The sequence below is a fragment of the Pseudochaenichthys georgianus genome, chromosome 21 (assembly GCF_902827115.2).
Source record: "Pseudochaenichthys georgianus chromosome 21, fPseGeo1.2, whole genome shotgun sequence".
Taxonomy (NCBI): Eukaryota; Metazoa; Chordata; class Actinopteri; order Perciformes; family Channichthyidae; genus Pseudochaenichthys; species Pseudochaenichthys georgianus.
Window position 1 is genome coordinate 26,001,884 of NC_047523.1, and position 13,967 is coordinate 26,015,850.

Genomic DNA, 13,967 nt, shown 5'->3' on the forward strand with positions numbered 1-13,967 from the left:
TCCGTTACAGTTTGCTTTCATCTGATTTCAAATGAACAAAGTCTTGGCTTTCAGAATATTAAACTTGTTTCGGCAAATTCAGATGATAAATACAACTTTTGAAGCTTGTAACGGCATAATTACAAGCGGAGAACGGAGTAACTTAACGTCACAGCAGGCATAACAACAGCCGGTGTTTCTCATGAGTGTTTTCCCCGGGAAACAAACACAATACACACAAACGCAAAAATACACAAACACACACACGTACAGTATACACACACACACACACACACACACACACACACACACTCGCGAGCTTCCCCCAGACCAGTAATCCAAATGAAATTATCTTTCCTCCATACTATTTTGATCATTTGCTCCGCTAATCAATCAGATCGATGGATTCCAGAGATTTTTCTCAAAAATGATGACTCTGAAACAGTCAGTGGGCACCACTTAAAGGAATGGTATGCTCATGACACTCATTTTTTAAAAATTATCATCCGATAAAACAGACCAGTCTCTGCCAGTCTCTCTCTTTTTTTTTTTTTAATCCGATGACATTATCAGTGATTTTAAACTGATTATATACCGAAATAACATCAACACTGTGGGCGCCGCCATTTCCCGGACGTGACGTAATCCATGCGTTTGGTTTTCGAAGACACGTTGATCTCCATGTTATTTACTGTAGTTTCTCTATTCAAATGCCTCACTGTATCGCGAAATATTGCCATAATTCGGATAGGAACAATCCACGGAATGCTTAGTTCCATCTGTTGCCAAAAGGTAAGCATAAGAAGTACATTCGGAGGCAGTGGCTAGCGAAATGTGGCCGGCCCGAACCGAGAGATTTACAGGCTCATGTATGCAGCGAACATTTCACATTTCCGGACGACTACTCTGATGCGGCTTTCACACCAGCGCTTTTCAGTTTCTAGCTCCGAGCGGGAGCTTTTCTGGTTCAGCTCCGGTTTCCCTTTTCAGCTCCCGCTCTGTGCACACCGCCCACTGGCGCCCCAGAGCTGCCCTTGCTGCGTCATGACGTCACCGTTTACATCGCTGATTTGCCCCCCAACGGCAGCTCACAACAACAACAACAACAACTGCGTCGGGTCGATGATCGTGTTGCTTTTAATCACACGAAGCCAGAATAAATTGAATAACGACTTCTCCAACCTTATACTTTTCTACAGAGTGCCGTGGTTCATTGTTTATTAATGTGTTTCTGCAGCATTTACCGACCGCTGCAGTGCTGCTCTTCCACGGGAGTGTATTTTCCCGTTAGCTCCCGGTTAGCTCACACTGCAGCGGCCGCTCTAAAGTATTCACTGTCCGACTCACACAAGCAGCTGATGCATATCCCCAGTTCCCCTTAGCCTAAGTGAATGTGTGTCAGTCTGAATTGACACTGTTTGGTATCACAACGCTGTTATGAAAGTTTCTCTGGTATAAAACGGGTGATGTTAGCATAGCAACCGAAGCTAAACTGACTACTTGCATCCGATAGCTGCAATAATACAAAACAACACGTCTGCCTCTCTCCACAATGATCGATAACAGCGAACGGATGGTCAAAGTAAGGCATAAATAAACAGAATCGCACGAAGCCTGGTTAGTGTTGCCTGACTTTATAAAGTGTGTTTATAGGCACTACTGCTTGTAGGCAGGCATAACAGTCGACCCATGGGAGGTGGGTTTAGTTTCCTGCACGCCTCGACGTAAGAGAGACGTAAGCGACGTCACCTCTTAGCTCCAAAGCTCTTGCCTCTGGACCGACAATTTTTTGGAGCTGGAAATGAAGCGGATTCCGGAGCTAAGAGCCGGCGCAGCTCCGGTGTGAACTGGAAAACCCGGCGCTTTTCAGGCTCTAGCTCCGAGCCGGAGCTGAAAAGGCGCTGGTGTGAAAGGGGCAACAGAGTATGATCAAACATAACATGGGATTTAAAGAACAACCATTACTCAATGGAGATGCAGTACCATCGGTCTTTCTGGTGTCATCACCGACCAGGACACCAGTTCGGCCAGTAGAGAAATCGCCCTCTGCAAGTGTGAAGCGACGGAGGAGCAGAAGTAGTGCTCGGAGTAAGAATAAGGTATGTTATAGCGCATTTCCATTCCCATAAAATCGTGATTCTATGGCCAGGGACAACGAAGCTGAGTATGCTAAACTAGAGAGGGAATCGCTAGCAAGGGTGGTACTACATGCATACATATAGTATCTTATATCATCTTCCCATTATACACACATGCATTTCCAAACATTTGGACTACCTATGTTGCAAATGTATTATCTTTTCAATTTATACACGGCATCTATTGCACGTCTGTCCGTCCTGGGAGAGGGATCCCTCCTCTGTTGCTCTCCCTGAGGTTTCTCCCATGTTCCCTTTAAACTGTGGGTTTTCTTCGGAAGTTTTTCCTTGTACGATGTGAGGGTCTTAGGACAGAGGGTGTCGTATTGTCATACTGATATGTATGGCTGAATTCCCCCATCCAATCTCTTCACATTGGTCAAAACTTGTTCCTCTGCTGACGAGTCCGAACTGAAATACTCCACCATGTTTCCGTGTGTTGACAAAGTGAACGCATGGATGACGTCACGACCATCACGTGACTACTGAAAATGGCAAACATGGCGGCGGCCAGACGGAATATACAGGTCTTGATAAAAAAGAGCTATAAAATCATTATTTACCAGGGAATATCGCTGATTTCTTCAGGGTATGGTTTAAACATAACGTTTCACTAAATACTGAAGTTTTGATTAATTATCTAATGAGTGGACCATTCCTTTAACAGTCAGTGGGCACCACTTAACAGCCAATCAGAATGAGAATTGCGAGTGATTGAGTGACAGATGAAGGTTGTTTAGGAGACAATTTCGGAGAAGAAAAAGTTTGGTGAAAAGGAAACCTAACACTGATGTCAATTGAGAATGACATTCTTCGTGAGATGGATTTTAAGAACATCATAAAGGCTTTTTCGGAAGCACTGCTAAAGAGGTAAGGCAATGCTGCACTATTCATTGATTCACAGTAGCCTGCAGGTTTAAATGTGTTGTGCATCATTTTACATAACTAGGTTTGTGTAACACAAACCTAGTTAAGTAAAATGATGCGTGTGTGTGTGTCACAGAGCCTGCTGAGGCTGTAAATGACTTTGATTTGTTGTTTAAATTGTTTAAATAGGGGGCCTACAAAACCTATCAGCCCTAGGGCCAGTTTCATGCGGCTCTTCAATTCATATCAAATGTTATGTGTGTGTGGGGGAGAGACGGACTCCTGACAGTTAAACCTGATATTTAGTAGGTCTGTTAAGTATTGAATGCTGATAATTCTGACGTAATTTGACCGGTCAAAGTTGTTTGGGCTCGGATAAAATCGCTCCGTTACTTTCGTCCCGTCTCTCCCTACGTGTGTATGTGTGGTGTCAGGTGTCAGTACGAGAGGATGACAGCGCCGTCTAATTTTGATCAGGAGCCCGACGCGAGGGGTCTGCATGAAGGGTGTTATTTTTCCAACCTGATCTCACCAAAATGCGTGACTCCACCACGACTCCTTAACACCACAATGCGTGGTGGAGTCACGAACTTTGTTACATTTACGTGTCGGCACCATGCAAACAACCCCAATGTAAAGTGAACGAGGCTCTTTGTCGTGGTGCACACACGCATTTCTACAACGTCCCGCAGTGAGCTTTTATTCTATAAAACGTTTTTTTAAATCTACTTTATAGCTTGTAGTAACTCACGGGAGGCTTCTTTTATTTTATTTGTATTCATAATAATTTTTATTTTTCGTCAGAATGTAAAAATTACATTAGTTACGAATTTGTGTTGGCAAAAAACAGTGCATTGTGTGTAATGCAACTGGGATTTTTATTAAATTAGTTAGTTTTTAAGGAAGGCCAGAGTTTCAGCCGTGTCAAATAGATTGTTCCCTTTAGTTAACGTTATTTAAAAGATAATGATCAGGTCCCCTGTATTGTATTACGAGCATCCATTCCCATTGGATAACGGAGAATTTTACACCCGGAAGTAAGTATTCTCCTTACTGTCGATTGATTTTACAGTGATATCTGCACTACTCGTCGACTAAAAAACACCAGATTATCCTTGTTAATTACACAACATTGATTGGTTTGAATTGTGTACAATGCTTTTGTATTTTCCCCCTTCAATTCGGAGAAACAAAGATTTTTTCGGAGTTTTTGGATGGCAGAAGACACTACACTACCCAGAATCCTCAGCTATCGTTTGGGACTACACCCCTGTGCTTAGCTTGACAAACCCCGTGATCAGTCCTCAAGCTCTTTGATTGGTTGACCTCCAACTGCATTCCATATGAAAAAAAAGATTTCGTAAAAGAGATAATCATACTTTATTCAGCAGTGCTTGCTTTACTCTTTGAAAGTCATCACATGAATGCATTGTAGTAAATGGTTTGGCTGCATTAAATATTACACATCTGTCGTAGTTCTTTATTTATCTACAGAGATCGGGCTCAGAATAGACCGGAAACTATTCTTTTACCGGTCTGTTTTAATTTCACAATAAAGTTAGTAGTCATATTTTGTTTTGATATTATTGTTTTTTATTAACTACTAGACCACTGGGTCATGTTAAGACCATCTTTTCTGTGTTGCTATGGATTTTTTCCATCGCTTTCGTGTTACAAATATCAAAACAATAACTATAGGTTACTTACGTAACCCCAGGATTCAGAGTAACATGAAGTGAGATGTCTCACTATGGGATGCGCCTCATCGCGGAGCAAACAGAAGCATCAATCTCATTACGCCAATCCTGATTGGCCGGTGATTCTTGACGTCAACGTCAGGGGAAATCACCCCCTATAAGTAGCCTGCGCCACGACGCATGCGTCATTCAAAATAAGCACCTCTTCTCGCTTCACCATAGCAAGGAGGGCCGTCTGGTGAGACATCTCACTTCATGTTACTCTGAGACTGGGGTTACGTAAGTAACCTATAGTTCTCATTCATAACACTCCGTTCGATGTCTCACTATGGGATATTGTAGCTCCCGTATTGCCAGACGAGCTTATCTCGAAGATCACCGATCAACCAGAATTTAACAGGTGGAGTCCCGACTCAACAAGGTGCCCAGCACTGCTCGGGCCACGCTTGGAGCGGAGACGTCCAGTCTGTAAAAGCGGACAAAAGTGAGTGGCGAAGACCAGCTTGCCGCCGCACAGATATCCTGGATGGAAACACCCTTGAACAAAGCCCAGGATGTAGCCAGGCCCCGAGTCGAGTGAGCCCGCAGACCCAAAGGTGCTTGCAGATTCTGACTCGTATAGGCCAAAGCAATCGCCTCCACGATCCAGTGGGATAGTCGTTGCTTAGTAACAGGCTTACCCTTGTGAGGTTTAGCCCAGGACACGAAGAGTTGGTCATTAAGACGAAGCTCTTTTGATCTGTCCATATATGTGTGCAAAGCCCGGACTGGACACAATAAATCCTGCTGCTGCTCCCCGGAGGAAACCAGCTGCGGAGGAAATGCCTCAATGTCAATCGGGGTACACGAACCAACCACCTTTGGTGTAAAGGCAGGGTTGGGTTTCAACAACACTCTCGTTTGCCCTGGGGCGAACTGAGTGCATGAGGGATGTACAGACAGTGCATGGATATCACTGACCCGTTTAGCGGATGCCAGGGCCAGTAACAGCACTGTCTTGAGTGACAGATGTTTCATGTCAGCTCCCTCCAGGGGTTCAAATGGGGTCATTTTGAGCCCATTTAAAACCACTGCCAGGTCCCATAAGGGCACCAGCGACCTGGAGACAGGGAGGAGCCTGCGCGCTCCCTTCATAAAACGGCAAACCAAAGGATGTTGGCTAGCCGTCTTACCCTCAAAGCCCACATGGCATGCAGCAATAGCAGCCAGGTACACCTTGATCGTGGAAAAAGCTCTGTGTTTATCGATCAAGTCCTGTAGGAATGATAAAATCACCCCGACAGGACATTGAAAAGAGATGTGCCCTTCTTGAAGGCACCACTCCTCAAACACCCTCCACTTACAGTCGTAAAGAGACCTGGTGGAGGAAGCTCTCGGACTCTGAATAGTGTTTATCACCTTCTGAGGGAGTCCCACTGTATTCAGATTGTACCACTCACGGGTCAGGCCCATAGTGCCCCGTGCTCTGAGCGTGGGTGAAGGATCGCCCTCCCCGCCTGAGACAATCTGTCCCTGCGTGGTGGGGGCTGCCACGGCTGCCCGCACAACAGCTGATATATCCCCGCCAGCCCGTATATTGCGGGCTAGGGTGGAAACATCAGAGTACGTGTGTGGCGTTGCTCTTTCACTCTGGCCAGAGTTGGGGGTAACAGAGCCAGGGGTGGGAACGTGTACAGAGGACCCGGAGGTCAATCGTGTACGAGTGCGTCCCCGCCTAACCGTGCGTTTAAATCGTGCATTAAAGAGAACAGCTGTCATTGAGCATTTTCTCCCCTTGCGAACAGATTTAACGCGGCTCCGCCGTAACGCACCCACAGCGGACTCTCGATCCTTGGATGAGGAGTCCAGTCTGCATAGAGTGGTGCACCTTTTGACAGTAATTCTGTCCCTAGGTGCATAACCCCCGGTACTCGTGTCGTTCAGAGAGAGGAGACGTCTGCCGCTCCAAGGGATCAGTTTGTGTGCCAGTGTGTGTGACTGGAGACAACGCAAACTCCCCTGGCGGTTCATCCACGATATCATGTTGTCTATCCTCACGGGGACATGAAGTCCTCTGAGAGAAGGCAGGAAGCATTTTTGGGTGGGGAACACCGCTAAAAGCTCCGGGTAATCTACGCGTGCCCGCTGGAAGTCTCTGTTCTAGAGACCTCTCACCGGGCGACCTTCGTAAGTCCCCTGTCAGCCCGTCTGACCTGCGTCCGTGGTGACCACCTTCCGTGAAAGGACTGCACCCGTAGGCGCGTCCCGCACTGGAAAAGTCGGGTGTAGTGCCACTACGCATTTCATAATCACCAAAACTCTCCGTAAGCCGTGGCGTTCGGGGTTTAGTTTTATTATGAGGCCCATGTTGAGTGGGTGCTTTACGAGGACATTCTCCTCCGTAATCTGACTCCGCTCGGTGGGCTTTATAGATAAAACCCTTCTTTCTGGGAGAGAGAGAACTCTTCTCTCCAGAATGTGGGTTGACTCTCACTGGGTTTGTGAAAACAGATAAATTATAACTGTTTTGAGAAGCCCAGGCAGACATCGTGAGTATCTCCTGCTGTATGCTCCTTAGAGCCAGCTGGGATGTCATTCTTATGGCTCCGACCGGCACTGCGCATGTGCGTGACGGAGGTGCCTTTTCAGCTCCAGCCGGTACTGCGCATGTGTGTGCCGGTGGTGCCCTCACGGCTCCAGTCGGCACTGCGCCTGCGCGTGCCGGCGGTGCCCTTAAAGCCCTGGCCGGCACTGCGCATGTGTATGGCGGTGGCTTCACGGACCCGTCAATAATCCATCCTTTGAGAGATGCCGTAGCTGCTCTTGAAAGGGGAAGGATTGACGGGCCGTTCTTTACAGCTCTAGCCGGCACTGCGTACGCATGTGGCTGTAGTGCCCTTAAAGCCCCAACCGGCACTGCGCATGCGCGTGGCGGTGGTGCCTTCACAGACCCGTTTATTATCCGCCTTTTGAGAGAGGCCGTAGCTGCTCTCAGAAGGGGATTTATGGTTAACGGACTGTTTATTGTCTTTCTTTTCATTTTTTTAGGCTGCGCCCTTGGCCGGAGCCTGGATGCGTCAGCGGAAAATGGTTTATTCAGACAATAACGATGTGACATGTGTCTTGTGCGGACTTGAGGATGGCGTTGAGGCATCTCTCGAGGCGGCGGGGACACATTTAGAGCCGGGGAAGGAACTTCCAGCTCCGTCACGGAGGGGAGAAGGAGGGGCTGTCAGGCCGCTCGCTTCTTCTTCCTCGCCTGCTGGCCGAAATTCTGGGTCGGCTGTGCCTGGGCTACAGCCGGAGCCGGAGATTTTCTAGACCAACTCGCCCTCGTCTCCTGCCTGGGCTGGGGACTCGGGGCGGGCTGCGCCCTCTGCTGTCCCGGTACTTTGAACCCAGCAGAGCGCGGTGCAGCGTGGGCGAAGGGCCGCCATTGCAAAGGCCGCGGCTGGACCCTTCGAGGGAGACAAAGGTGGAGAGCCTCGTCTTCCTTCTTTTTCGACTCGCACTTCCTTTGCATGGAAGCGAGAGCGGAGCCGAAAATCCCCTCGGGAACGATGGGCATGTCAAGCACATCTTCCTTTTCCCGGTCTGGGAGGTTGGTGAGGTTGAGCCATCTAGCTCTTTCCTGCACCACCATGATCCCCATTACCTTGCCCGTGGCCTGGACGGCGCAGCGTTGGACACGGAGACAAATGTCTGTGACCGCGGCTATCTCGTCCAGAGTGGCCGGTCCAGGATTGCTCGACATATCCTCACAGAGCTCCGCTTGGTATGCGGTTAGCATCGAGGAAACGTTCAGAGCCCTGGCAGACAACGCTGCGGCTCTGTAGGCCCGTTCCGTCATGGTAGACTGGAATCGGTCCGTTTTCTCTGGCAGAGTGGGGTTCCTGCTTGGCGGCTGGCCCATCCTCGGTAGGAGGTGGGCTGCCACCAGCGGTTCCATAGGTGGTATGTGGAGCAGGCCGAGCCTCTCCATACCGTCACAGTCAAGGGAGGAGGCACCCTGGATTGGGGCCTTGTTGCTAAAGGGCCGGTCTCTCCACGAGACCGACACCTCATCCAACATCTCCGGGAAGACCGGGAGGAGTTGCCTCTTTGCCCTCGTTGTTTGGGAAAAAAGTGTTCCCTCGTAACGGGACCTGGAGGTCTCCTTGGCCACTTCGGGCCATGGGATGTCTAGTTTGGCCGCAGCGCGCTGACACACGGCTTGTAGGTCCATACTGAGACAGGGCGAAGCTGGTGTGCTGTCGCCCGGGGGAGCAGCCATCGCTCCCGGCTTTGCAGCCTGAGTCGATGACATGAAGATGTCATCTTCCTGCTCATCCGAGTCAGACAGGAGGAACTCAGAGGTGTACTCTTCGTCCTCCATGCAGTCTAACTCCAGGACATCTTCCGCGGGTGAAACCGTGGTGAGGTCCAGTCGGGAGCCCCAGCTTGGTATAGCGTGAGGCCCCGTTCCCGCGTTTCTTGCCGCCACCGGATCTCGGCCTGATATGGCGCGGGATTCCGGTTCTGCGGGTGCCGCTGTCGGTGAGCCCCAGACCGCAGTGAGGGGCTCCATCTCTGCGGCAGACGTCCCCGTGTCTTGATTGCCGGTCGGCGGATCAGTGGACATGAGGGGGTCCCGTCCCGACAGGTTAACTTGTTGCGCTAACCTTCGGTGGAGGCTCTTCACGGTGAGGCGGGCACAATGCCCGCACGAGCCGGGGTTGTCGATGGCCTCCTGGGCATGTTCCAGCCCGAGGCAGGACGAACAGATCTGGTGTGAGTCTGTGCCTGACACTTTCAACCCGCAACCGCAGCGCCGAGCCTCCGAGATCCTGACTCCTCTGGTGTGAGGGGGAGAGGCATCCATCTCGTTCGCCGTGAGGCGTGGAGAGGGTCCGCTCATGACAGGTACGTTCGAGAATTTTTTTTTTACCAATCTGTCTTTAATCCGGGGGGGAAAAGGACAGCGTGGGTCTTTTTTTCTCAAGGATATTACCTGGTATGGTAATATTCCTGTAATCCTTTTCTCCTCCGTGGAAGAGAGAAGAAAAAAGTGTCCTTGCTACCGTGGTGTCGGTAGTGAGGGAAAAAACACAAGTTAGCAACTGGTGTGTTGCTAACTTGAAGTCAAAACCTTACCTTACTCCAGAGGAAGAACGGCGAGGTTGACTATAATATTCTTCTGTGAGAGAATCGGGTAGCCGGCTAACGCCCGTCGACCGACAATTAGTTGGGTTCAGTCTGTGGACTGTTAAGCTAGCCCGGCTACCGTTCGAGATGTGCTCTGAAGCGAGAAGAGGTGTTTGAATGACGCATGCGTCGTGGCGCAGGCTACTTATAGGGGGTGATTTCCCCTGACGTTGACGTCAAGAATCACCGGCCAATCAGGATTGGCGTAATGAGATTGATGCTTCTGTTTGCTCCGCGATGAGGCGCATCCCATAGTGAGACATCGAACGGAGTGTTATGAATGAGAACTAAATATATCCGTCGTAAACTAAACCGGAAACAGCAGTATATTTTATTTTGTTAACACTGTAAACTTTACAGCTTTTTAACCCAAACCACCTACTGGTTAAAGCACGTTATTGCACGTTTAGAGTAATTGCAATGCAGGAAGATTGTGTTGCTTTTTAATGACTGTTTAAAATGCCTTTTTCTTAATGTCTTTCATTTTTGTAAAGCACTTTTGAATGTGTTATATATATATATATATAAACACATTTAAATATTAAGAGTACATACAAAATAGTGGGAAAGTAGAAGGTCAATGATATAAATATAGAATAGAAAATATCAAGAAGATACTCAAATGATATCTAGAATAAAACAGTTTAGTGCCTGATAGGAGGATGTGCTAACTAATAAGGCTTTATTTAAACATTAAAGAATACTTTAGGTTAAGGTCTTCTTTTAAATAGGACAAAAGCTTTGGGGGTATCTATCTACAGATAAATATTAAGCCTGACAAAGTCTAAATTGTATGGTTTGTTTTGGAACTTGACAATCAACTTTCCTGCAATGTTATTATCTTTAAATATAATCTTATTTTAACTGATATTATACACATTAATTATAATCTTATGTATGTAGATAGTATAAGAAATGTACGACAGTGTAAGAATACGACAGTGTAATGGTGGAAGTATACACACATATTGATAGATGTCTTGTAATGCACTGTTGAGGAACCTGTGACCCAAGTTTTTCATTCATTGCATAACTACACTGTTGTGTATATGATATGTCAATAAACCTTAGAAAATCTTGAAATCTTGAAAGGTATGTGCAAAATAGCAATTATATACAGTTTTTAATTAACTATTAGAGAATAACGAGTAATGAATATGCTTTAAACGGATCTGCAGATAAATATTTAGTCTTCTCAAGCACCAACTATCAAATATCTCTCCTGATTGTTGGCACTTGACAATCACCTTCACTGAATTTCACTCAGGTGTAACTAAAGTCTGATTTAAAGAGCCTGTGACACCATCCCAACAACTGTTGTGCAATGAAATATTGGGCTACTAGTAATCTCGAACCGTCAGTTTAAAAAAGAAAAAGCGATACCGTTCCGTTAAATATCAATAATTTCGAACATCGCGGGGAAATTCCTTCGACTCATTTTGAAGTTTTGGGGGAAGCCGGAAGTGACGTCAATGCGGGAACGCTTCGAGAGCCAAACACGGACAAAGTGTGTTGTCATGCGTAGAAATGGTGAATTACTGAGTTCAGGCACGTTAATAACGTTTTAATGAAGTTGACTACAGTATATTCATATTTGTCAGTGCTTTCATGTCAATCCGGCGACATAAACATAGATGATTGTGGTGAAGATGATGATTACATTAGGATTAAAAATCGGGAGTGAGAGCTGCTGAATTTCCTCCCGTCGGATGTGATATAAAAACATATCGATTATTTTTGTGGTTGTAAACTCAAGTGGATGAAACTACATTTATTAGTGCTTTCATGTCAATTCGGCGAACATATGATACATTAAATGATCGTTTGTTTGAGCCGGTCTGCATTTCCTGATGAGAAAACAAACCGATGCTTTTTGTAGTTGTAGTACACCAATATGGATTAAACGTGTGTTTTTTTTACCACAATGTTGGGGAAATTAATGGATAAAATGCACGGATTATTATTATTATTCCCACTCCGATCGGGACACTAGGTCCACCGTTTCCCCGCAGCGAGGCTCCCCCCGTTGACAGTTTACGTGGGCTGGGTGCAGTGGTGGACTGGCCATCGGCGGGACGAATCCCGATGGGCCGGTACCGAAGTGGGCCGGTCGGATAAGTCACCAGCACATCCCCCATAGGCGGCGCGTGAGGCTCAGGTTTGAGAAGGCTAAATAACTTCTTTTACCTGACGCTGCCCGCCTCCGGCGTCTATAGAAAATAGATGAACTCAGTGTGCGGAGTTTAAATCTCTCAAGTCATATTACAGGATAAAGGAAATACAGTTTAAACTGCCTTATGCAGAGAAGACGCCGACGTGTCGCACTTATCATTCATATTACATCATCAATCAGATCATCGATCATATAATATCATAATATATCATATATTTCCTTATCTGAGTCAGCTTCTCCAGCCTCATCTGGCCGTGCAACACTCACAGTGTCACAGACTCGATGCAGAAGTATTATTTAACACATTATGTTGACGAAACACTCGAGACAAATGTAATTAAAGTCAGATCCACGCGTGTCTTAGACGTGAACGCGCTCTCAGCTGGAGAGAGAAACCCTGGCTTGATTTACCGAGTTGATAACCAGCGTCGTCGGACCGCTTAGCGAGATCTTGTTTGTTAGTTTGTTGTTGTTAGTTTGTTTGTTACTCAAACATATCCAGGGTCTGTTGAACTGGCTTCGTAGTACAGGGCACAGGTGGCTAGCAGCGCTAATGTCAAAGACACAGACATTATACATTATATTTGTATTTTACCAGGATGCAGTGACACACATATTTACATATTTACATTTACTATATACAGCACCTGCCGCCCCTGACATCCCCACTCCCCCCGTTGACAATTTACTAGCGGTACCGAAGTGGGCCGGTCGAGAGTCCCGGGATGATTTGTAGTCCCATTCCACCACTGGATACATGACCATATGATCGCCCATATTGACGCACCTCATTCCTAAACTTCTAACAGATACAACATAAACCGATCCTTCAGCCTCATATGAGCTCTCAGACACGTTCAACATTAACCTGTCATCGCTGTCTGAGCTTGCTGCTGTGTGAACCATCGTGCGTTTACATCTGACTGTATATATATAAAGGTTTACATGCAGATGCTGGGATCCTGGACGGTGCAGCTGGAGCGCTGTGCCCGCAATGACGTCACCCATCATTTGGCGGGACTTGAAGAATCCGCGAGAAGATCCAGAAAATTGTCAACATTGAAGGCAGATTAATGGTTATCAAAGTACAAATATCCAAAATCAGTTCAGTAACGGTTTTCAAGGGGACAATATGTACTCAAATTGATGGGTTTGGATGATGGGGGAAAACCGTGTCACAGGCTCTTTAAGGGTTGTTTGTATTTCACATCATTAATCCAAATCTGTAAAGTAACTAAAATAAATGTAGTGGAGTAAAAATACCAGGTTAACCTTAAAGAAAGCCCTCAGGATTATAAAAGACCCCCATCACCCCAGCCACAAACTGTTCTGTCTGCTGCCGTCTGGCAGGCGGTACCGCAGCATCCGGACTAAAACCACCAGACACAGAGACAGCTTCATCCCACAGGCTATACGATTATTAAACACCTGAACTTAGAAACAACATCCATAACATTCATCTGGCTGCTACTTAGAAATTATTTATCTAATATATCATATTCCAATCACTTGTATATAGACTCTTATTGTACTGTGACCTAAGGGGGGGGGGTAGGACACGTTCGATTCCTGTTTTGAATAGTGTGCCGTCGATGGGTTTCATTCCATTTCAAAGTCCTTTTTGACGCTCTGTGTAAACTTCGCACATTGCCACTCCAACATCCAATCACAGAGGTTGAGGACTGATCACGGGTTTGTCAAGCTAAGCACATGGTGTAGTCCCAAACGATAGCTGAGGATTCTGGGTAGTGTAGTGTCTTCGGCCATCCTAAAACTCAGAAAAAACATTTGTTTCTCCGAATTGAAGGGGGAAAATACAAAAGCATTGCACACAATTCAAACCAATCACTGTTGTGTAATTAACAAGGATAATCTGGTGTTTTTTAGTCGATGACTAGTGCAGATATCACTGTAAAATCAATCGACAGTAAGGAAAATACTTACTTCCGG